The sequence below is a fragment of the Apium graveolens genome, chromosome 1, assembly GCF_009905375.1.
Source record: "Apium graveolens cultivar Ventura chromosome 1, ASM990537v1, whole genome shotgun sequence".
NCBI classification, from domain to species: domain Eukaryota; kingdom Viridiplantae; phylum Streptophyta; class Magnoliopsida; order Apiales; family Apiaceae; genus Apium; species Apium graveolens.
In genome coordinates, this window is record NC_133647.1 from 61344728 (window position 1) to 61353035 (window position 8308).

The following is an 8308-nucleotide window of genomic DNA, read 5'->3' on the forward strand; positions in this document are numbered from 1 at the left end:
ATGCCTCAGTATGTGGTGATTGTATGATAACCTAGTGTTGGTTGTGCTTATTCGTCTTATAAGAGTCGCGAACTTGTAAGATAGCGTGTTAATTCTTAATGAACCGACAGTGAATTTAAGGATTTAGAACTTGCCATGCTAGCATAGGTTCATATGTTATTGTTATGCATGATTCATAGGTAATTTTACCCATCTTACTTGCCCTATGTAATCATGATTGATAACTTGTGCTTTAAATCTTTATGTTGTCAAATTATACATACATGTAGGGTCTCAATATAAGTAGTGTCTATTCAGCTTCTATCTCTTTTGTGGATGTCTGTTAGTATGTTCTTTGTGCAACGAAAGTTGGCGATTAGCAGTTTTGTATTATCTGATGAGTGTCATCGCCATTGCATGCTAAGGTTAATAACAATAAGGCTATTGAATGAAGTATTTAATGAAGTTAGAATCCCATGTTTGTCTCATATAATATACAACAATCTTTACTCTCTTAGTTATAATCATTAGTTTAATTTGTAATATAAACAACCCAAAATTGTTATCATTTTAGCATTGGATAATAACCATATTATCAGTCCATAGGTGCATAAATTACATAAGTTAACCAATTCAGTCTCTGTGGGACCGAAATAGAAAAGATTCTATATTACTTGTGATCACGTATACTTGCGTGAATTATTAGCGTGTATTTTGCCCTAACAAGTTTTTGGTGCCGCTACCGGGGACCACAGTATAAACTTTTAGTTTATGTGTTTGTCATCAGTGATCGTTAAAGTTCATTGACTCGGACATTGTTACTTACACACTTTTTCTTTCTTATTGTATTTCAGGTAATCTAGCGATCATTTATGCAAACGCTTTCACGAGTTCGTAGGAGAATTCTTGAAAAAGATGAGGAAGAAGTAGTAGTTGATCGTAGGGAAGATTTTGAGGAATAAGAGAAAGTAGCTGAAGAAGAGAAATTCGAAGAACCGCCCTTATTAGAGATGGAGGATCACACAGATAATTCTAAGGCTTTGATGGACTTTTCTAAGCCTAAAATCAATGACATTCAATCAAGCATCATCAGGCCAGCCATCAAGGCTAACACTTTTGAGATCAAGTCGAGCACGATTCAGATGATACAAAACTCAGTTCAGTTTGGGGGTAATCCTATTGAAGACCCAAACATGCACATCGGGGATTTCATCGAGATCTGTGACACTTTCAAGTTCAACGTTGTGTCTGAAGATGCCATTAAGTTTCGACTATTCCCATTCTCTTTGAGGGACAAAGTGAAGTGTTCGTTACATTCTCTACCAACAGGGTCTATCACCAAATGGGAGGATCTTGCTCAAAAGTTTCTCACTAAATTCTTTCCTATGGCGAAGACTGCTGCAATCAGGAATGCTCTTACTCAGTTTGCTCAGCAAACGGGTGAATCTCTGTGTGAGGCTTGGGATCATTATAAGGAGATGCTAAGGAAGTGCCCACACCATGGCATGCCTGATTGGATGATCATAAACTGTTTCTTCAATGGTCTAGGTGCACATTCTAGACCTATGCTTGATGCAGCATCTGGTGGAGCCTTATGGGCTAAAAGCTACAATGAAGCTTACGAGTTGATTGAGCTAATGGAAGCCAATGAATACCAGAATCCTACACAAAGAATGTTGCAAGGAAAGGTAGCAGAAATTCTGGAAGTGGATCAAGCTACTGCTATAGCTGCTCAACTACAAGCTTTGACGATGAAAGTGGACTTTTTGGAAAATTATGGATTTAATCAGATTACTAGTGTTTGTGAACTTTGTGTGGGAGCGCATGAAACTATGCAGTGTGCTATTTCTAGTGAATTAGCTCAATCTGTGAGCAACTTCCAGAGGTCACAACAACAAGCTCCAGCCACTTATAATCCGAACAACCGTAATCATCCTAACTTCAGTTGGAACAACAATCAGAATGCGGTGCAACAATCTTATCAGCCATATACAGCAAGGCAATATAACCCTCCTGGTTTTTAGCAACCGCAATATGTCCCGAAGCAACAACTTCAACTTCAGCAGTTACCTCAAGCTAATGAAAAATCTGAATTGGAGGAGTTGAGACTCATGTGCAAGATCCAAGTTGTCTCTATCAAGACCTTGGAAAATCAAATTGGGCAAATTGCGAATGTATTACTAAACTGCCAACCTAGCACACTTCCAAGCGATACTGAAGTGCCAGGCAAGAAGGAAGCTCAGGAGCATGTTAAAGCAATTACATTGAGGTTTGGTAAGGTTGTGAATCCTGAAGTAGCTAAAACTCCAATTTCTGAAGTGGAGGCTGATGAAGAAGAAGTGTAAAAGAAAGCCGAAGTGGAACCAAGGAAGAATACTGTTGAGCACACTCTTTCTGAGGGTAATACAGGGGAGAAATAGATCTATCCTCCACCTTCTTTTCCTAAGAGGCTGCAGAAGAAGAAAATGGATTAGCAGTTTGCGAAGTTTCTGGAGGTGTTCAAGAAACTTCACATCAACATACCTTTCGCTGAAGCTCTTGAGCAAATGCCTAGTTACGCGAAATTCATGAAAGGTATTCTCTCTAGGAAGGTGAAGCTTGATGACTTAGAGACCATTGCTCTCACGGAGAAATGCAGTGTTGTTCTGCAACAGAAATTGCCTCTGAAGCTTAAAGATCCTGGAAGCTTCATTATTCCTTGCACCATTGGAAAGGTATCATTTGATAAATGTCTATGTGACTTGGGAGCTAGCATCAATCTGATGCCATTGTCAATCTTCAAAAAGTTGGATTTCCTGATCCAAAGCCTACATACATGACTTTGTAGTTGGCCGATTGTTCTATTACATATCTGCGAGGTATTGTGGAGGATGTGTTGGTCAAGGTGGATAAACTCATTTTTCCTGCTGATTTTGTAATTCTTGATTTCGAGGAGGATAAGAATATTCCCATAATCTTGGGAAGACCTTTCTTAGCGACTGGCCGAACCTTGATAGATGTGCAGAAAGGTGAGTTTACCATACGAGTGATGGATCAGGATATGACTTTTAATATGTTCAGTGTCATGAAATTCCCTACAGAAAATGAGGAGTGTTTTAAGGTGGAAATGGTCGATATTGTGGTTAATTCTGAACTCGATCGTTTGCTAAGGTCTGATGCCTTTGAGAAGGCCTTATTGGGGAATCCTGATAGTGAAGATGATGAGGGTGACGAGCACTTGCAATATTTGAATGCTTCTCCCTGGAAGCGAAAGATGGACATGCCTTTTGAATCTCTTAGGTTAGAGGAGTTGAAAAGTTCTCCGAAATGCCTCAAGCCATCTATTGAGGAAGCTCCTACTCTTGAGCTTAAGCCTTTACCTGAGCACTTAAGGTATGCATTTTTAGGTGAAGCATCTACTTTGCCTGTTATTATTGCATCTGACCTTTCAGGTTCTGATGAGGAAAAGCTGTTGAGGATTCTTAGAGAGTTCAAATCAGAAATTGGTTGGACTATAGCAGATATCAAGGGAATCAGCCCTTCATATTGTATGCATAAAATTCTGCTAGAGAAAGGAAGCAAGCCTACTGTTGAGAAATAGAGAATGCTAAATCCGATCACGAAAAAGGTTGTGAAGAAGGAAATTCTCAAGTGGCTAGATGCAGGAATTATCTATCATATTTTTGACAGTTCATGGGTGAGCCCAGTTCAGTGTGTGCCAAAGAAAGGTGGTATCACTGTGGTGGCAAATGAGAAAAATGAGCTTATTCCGACACGAACAGTCACGGGGTGGAGAGTGTGCATGGATTATAGGAAGCTCAACAAAGCCACAAGGAAAGATCACTACCCTCTTCCTTTCATTGATCAGATGCTTGATAGATTGGATGGGCATGATTACTATTGTCTTCTAGATAGCTACTCAGGTTATAATCAGATTTATATCATTCTAGAAGATCAAGAGAAGACTACGTTCACATGTCCATTTGGCACTTTTGTATTCCGCATAGTTTCTTTTGGGCTATGTGGAGCGCCAGCCACTTTTCAAAATTGTATGATGGATATCTTCTCTGACATGATTGGAAATAACGTAGAAGTGTTCATGAATGATTTCTCGGTCTTTGGAACTTCTTACGATGAATGCTTGCATAATCTGGGTTTAGTATTGAAAAGGTGCGTTGAGACCAACTTAGTTCTTAATTGGGAGAAATGTCATTTTATGGTAAGCCAATGCATCATTCTTGGGCACAAGGTTTCTAGCAAGGGTCTTGAGGTGGACAAAGCCAAGGTGGGGGTGATCGAAAATCTTCCTCCACCCATATATATTATGGGAATTTGCAGTTTTCTTGGTCATGCGGGTTTCTATAGGCGTTTCATCAAAGACTTCTTGAAGATTTCAAAGCCGTTGTGCAATTTGTTAGAGAAAGACGTCCCTTTCAATTTTGATGACGAGTGCCTTGCTGCTTTTGAGACACTAAAAAAGAGCTTGATTACGGCACCCGTCATAACGGCACCTGATTGGTCTAAATCATTTGAAATGATGTGCGATGCAAGCGACTATGCAGTTGGAGCAGTTCTTGGAAACGCAAGAACAACATATTTCATGTAGTCTACTATGCTAGTAAGACTCTTAATGGTGCTCAACTGAATTACACCACTACTGAGAAAGAACTTTTAGCTATCGTCTAAGGTTTTGAGAATTTTCGATCATATCTCCTTGGGACGAAGGTGACAGTTTTCACTGATCACGCTGCAATTTGATATCTCATTTTGAAGCCAAGGTCGATTCGATGGGTTCTTTTACTTCAGGAGTTTGAGCTAGAGATCAAGGACAGAAAGGGGATTGAGAATCAAGTCGCCGATCATCTCTCGCGTTTAGAGGATCCAATTGCTACTTCACAAGATAAGTCTTTGACTAATAAGTCTTTTCCCGATGAGCAGTTATTTGGAATGCAAGTAGAAGAACCGTGGTTTGCAGATATTGTGAACTACCTTGTGAGTAATGTCATGCCTCCAGAATTGACTCCCGATCAAAGAAAGAAGTTTCTACATGAAGTGAAGTGGTATGTAACACCCCCAAATCCGGGGTCGGGGATCCGGGTTGTCACGAGTTCCATTTCCCTTAATAACACCCAATCTTAATAAACAATCAACTACTCTGTACTGTGACCCCACAATAAACACACACACCACAAGTTATAGTCTCGGAGATGAATATCCAAAAGTAACACGAGTCATTTTATTCCAAAATTATATGCCATTACACCTTAAAAGGGTTTCTGAATAGATTTACATTTCTTTGCCATTATTACAATTGATAAAGATACATTAGTCTGGTACATCAAAAGTTGAAAGCCTAGCCTATTGGTAGTTCCTACCTCAGCTACAGCGACATCAACGCCTACAGAAAACTGCGGAACGTTTCCTATCCACTCGCGAATTGGGAGCTTGGTTCTGTTCATCTTTTCTATTTGTTGTTGTGTGATGAACGAAGAAAGAAAGGGTGAGCAGCAAGCCCACCAAAATAATATGTATAATGATTAACAATATATGAGCCTTCTCATAGTACTCATGAAAGTCTTGGTCAAAAAAATGGACCAAGTTTGATATCTTAATGCGATGAAGTCGCAAAATATTCAGTATATATACATATATACTTTTCAAAATCTTGGAAGTCCTCTTCCATGCATAATATACACAGAGTTCCGGTTTATAACTGTATAAAACTATCGTTGCAAGGTGATCTCATATATCTAACCTTGTCTCAACGTTTTTCTGAAAATCTTTGACATGCATAAGATAATCATTTGCTAGATATAAGTTTAAAAGATGAAGTTACAAGATACTCCAATATACTTATATCTTTTCCAAATACTACTTGAACTACCACCATTCAAGTTATAATTAGTTTCAAAAGTTCATCACATAGATGAGACTACAAGACAAGATTTGAATAGATTCAAACTTTGAACATTATTATAAATAATGAAGTTACGAGATACTTCATTAAGTCCCGATATATATATACACCTATATATATAAATATACATTTCATACACTCCTTGAAAACCTCTGTTATGAAAATTATAAACAGAGTTGTAATATCCAATGAATTTGGAAAGGAGAAAACCTTGGCATAAATCTGATATCTTGCTGATCAGGCAAAGATACCAATAAGTAACCTTTTCTACTAGTAGATGGATGAATCCCCCACCGGTCATTACCCTGGCCACATAAGGACCTTGTGCTGGACCGCCACCCGGCCTCTTACGCGTTGATGGACTGCCACCCAGCCACTTACACTTTGATAGACCGTACCCCGGCCTGTCGCTTATGCCGACTCAATTAGATGGACTTACTTCCCGAACGTTGGGCAAGTAATCAAATTGTTTTCTCAAAACAGCAACCACGTTGCGAATGTAAAATACACCACAGAGCCGGACCCCCCAGGTTTTTAGCGAGTATTTAAATCCCCTTCGAAAGGAGGATCTTAAATATAAAAGAATGAGTTTTGGGATCCGCCCTAACTTTTTGAAATCATTTTGAAGACTCGAAAACTTTTTTTAAGAATGTTTGGAGTACTGCTGATTTATTAAAATAAATCAGTCCCGATATATTAGAAATATCTGAATATTATTATTTAAATAATATTCTCATAAAGATAATCCTTATAAAAATAATCGAAGTAGAAGTTTTAAAACTCATACTTGAAATGGATATTAAATAACCAAAGATATATTTATATGAAAGTACTATCTTTATTTCAATAATCGAAAATAAGTTTGATTATCGAAACATTATTCTTTAATAAAATAAAGAATATTATTTAGTAAATAAGCGGAGTCATAATACCTCGAATGAATATTATAAATAATATTCATTAAATAAAATAAACGGAGTCATACATCCTCAAATGAATATTCAAATAATATTCATTAAATAAAATAAAGTTATCGAATAAACCTTATTTGATAAATAGTTTTGAAAACTATATCCATATATATATAAATATATATATAATATACTCGGGAACATCGACTCCCGGTTTAGAAATATGTTCACCTTGGGGTCCCCTTTACTAAGGGTATATGCAAATTACCGCTTATCTCTAGCATGGGTATTATCAACTGAATCAACAGATATATGTATCAAGATTACGAACCAAGCATGCATATATACCATATCACATGCTACAATATATCGCAAGAATTTGCTAATTAACCAACATGCATTTATCACAAGACAATGCATATACATATATACATCACAACAACAGTATAGCGGGTAGAAAACTTGCCTGAGTGCTCCCGGATGGACTTAAGCTTAGAGTGGGTCCGATAACCTATGAACAACAACATAAGTCAGAATTAAACCCCGGTCGCTTAAGAAACTAGACTTTAACCATTTAGAGTCCTAACGTTCGCTTTCGCGCTTAATGATTTACTTAAGTCGCTCGAATACCCTCGGCTCCACCATTTTTAATAAATTAGCTATTACGAGTTTTAAGGCGATTCTTTCGTGAGTGCCTTAAAAACTACCTAATCCACTTTACATAATTGTTTCATATTCCAATTAGTCATTTAAGGGCCTTAACCAAGGTTTCAAAGTAAGGCGAGGGGTAATGGTTCGGTCGCGAAACGCCGTTACTTAAAACGGTCGTTTCTCCTAAACCGTACATCGGATTTAAGCGAACCACATATCAAAACGAAGATGGTAACATGAACTATCTAATCATGGCAATGGTCAAAACCTAACAGGGAGTTCTCGGGTCCTGATGTTAAGAGCAAAAACAGTGTAAAGTATATCGGACATTACGACGGCTATGTTTACGCGATTTCCCAAATTTTTACCATTCCAAATCATATCAATCCAACTACCAATCAACAACAACTCAAGATACACATCAATGCTACTGATTTCAGTCATAATAAGCTCAAGGATCTCAATCCAATCATATACTATAACATCTCCAAATTCAACTAAACTACTTAACAATTAAGCTCGAATCATGCTTATCATTCAAATTACTACTCATCCATCCAAACCATCTCCAAACTTCAACATTCAAACTTATTACTAAAGGGTGTGAAGATTTATACCTTTCTTGGAGGGTGGAAAGTTACTAGGAAGCCTTATGGAGCCTCCTACAAGCTTGATCTTTCCAAAGAAATCAAGAACACAAAGTTAGGCTTTGAAGTTTCTAAAAGTCCGATTTAAATAACTATAAGAATGAAGGTCTTAACATGCTTATTTGGAAGAGACTTGTGAACAATAGTTGTAGGCCATCTCAATACCTTTCCAACGAGCTATAGAACACAACATTTAAGTGAGTATTGAAGGAGATATGGCAGTT

General features: G+C 37.7%; 1 non-coding gene across 1 annotated transcript; it reads right to left on the reverse strand.

Moving 5' to 3' along the window:
* Window positions 1–1379: 1379 nt before the first annotated feature.
* Window positions 1380–1486, reverse strand: LOC141680957 (small nucleolar RNA R71). Its single transcript, XR_012558456.1, has one exon. It is a non-coding gene; the product is annotated as a small nucleolar RNA R71 (small nucleolar RNA).
* Window positions 1487–8308: the final 6822 nt, after the last annotated feature.